Below are 1,760 nucleotides of genomic sequence, written 5' to 3' on the forward strand. Positions count from 1 at the left end.
CTACCACTTAGTAGCTGAAATTATGGGTACCTCTCTGTGCCTCAGCTTCCTCCACTATGAAATGGGATCATACTTCTCACAGGACCATCATGGAAATTCAAAGCCTGAAAGCACATATAAAACTCCAACCACTGCTATTACCTATGACTCCCGTAGAACTCAGATGTGGTGCTTGCCCCGCAAGGTGTTCAGATGACATAAGAATATGAGGGCCGTGGTTGCATGGAGTCGGGGGCATACTAGATACACTCTTCCCTTTGGGATAATGATGCTCATCTGCTTCCATCCAGTATTCACCGGGCAGCTGCCTGGTGTCAAGTGTAGGGCTAGAGGCTGAAGCTCAGGCGTGGACAAAACACGTGGTCCCTGCCCTCCGGTAGCATCAGAATCACCCGACGGGTTTGTTGAACACTGGGCACTGTCAATGCTCCTCACTGGGAGATCGCACCTCAAGAAGGACTGGTCTAGGGCAACCGGGTGGCTCAGCGGTTAAGCATCTGCCTTCAGCCCAGGGCGTGATCCTGGAGACCGGGGATCAAGTCCTGCGTCGGGCTCCCTGCATGGAGCCTGCTTCTCCCTCTGCCTGTGTCTCTGTGTCTCTCATGAATAAATGAATTTAAAATCTTAAAAAAAAAAAAAAAAAAGGACTGGTCTGTGGGAGCCAGTTTACCTGCATTTTCTTGGACAGCCATTCCTAGGCCAACCCAGGCAGGGAAGCAGTGATGAGGACTGAACCGGCAGAGAAAACGCGGCCCCCACAAGCTGAGGGGACAAACCTCCGACAGAGTCCTGCTGCCATATCAGCAGGGGGACAGATGCGCTGCCTGGAGCCGAGAGCATGCACAGCCCAGCAGGTGAGGGCTGTTGTACCCACAAAGTGGGGCGAGATCTTCCCCAATGAGAAAACACCCCCTTCCAGGCATTGCAGCTCAAGGCTCCCAGAAGCCGGAGGTCTCTGTTTCTGCCTGTCTCTGCTTCTCCCATGAATTGTCTCTGTGTTCTGCTTGAGGGCGGGTACAGCAGGACTGAGAGAGAAGCTGCTGGGCGGGCTCCAGAGGGAGGCCCAGCAAGGACTCCCTGGCTTCCCTCGCTGCCCTCCCCAACCTCCTCACACCACTTTGTTTGCAGAGGACAAGCAGAGCCCTCAAGTCCACTGAGCCAGGGCCAGGGAGAGAGGGCGCATTTTGCTGCATAATATCCATCATGGGGGCGCCTGGGTGGCTCAGTTGGTTAAGCATCCACCTTCAGCTCAGGTCATGATCTCAGAGCCCTGCATTGGGCCCCCTGCTCAGTGGGGAGTCTGCTTCTCCCTCTGTCCCTGCTCCCCCAGCTCCTGCTGGTGCTCTCTCTCCTTCTCTCTCAAGTAAATAAAATCTTTAAAAAAAAACAAAACACCATTATAGCCACCATCTAGAGAGTCAATTACCTACCAGCTTTAGGGATCCTCACCCACCTATAAGGCAGATATTTCTATTGTTCCTGTTTAATAGAAGAGGAAACTGAGACCCAGAGGAGTCAAAAGAGCCCATATTGAATGCAGGGCAGTTGGATGCCAAAGACCACATTCAGTGCAGGGTGGGGGGTTAATAGGGATTCTGAGACTGGGGGAGCTGGGCACAGATAGAAGGGGAGTGGGGCTGTGTCAGCAGCACAGATCCCAACTTCTAGATAAATAGGGTAAAGTCAGCCACTTGTCCCACTGGGGTGTTTTTCCATTGCTAATGTAATAAATGAAAATTAGGCTCAGGCACAGCCCAGAG

This window comes from Canis lupus, chromosome 9 (genome assembly GCF_011100685.1).
Source record: "Canis lupus familiaris isolate Mischka breed German Shepherd chromosome 9, alternate assembly UU_Cfam_GSD_1.0, whole genome shotgun sequence".
Lineage (NCBI taxonomy): Eukaryota > Metazoa > Chordata > Mammalia > Carnivora > Canidae > Canis > Canis lupus.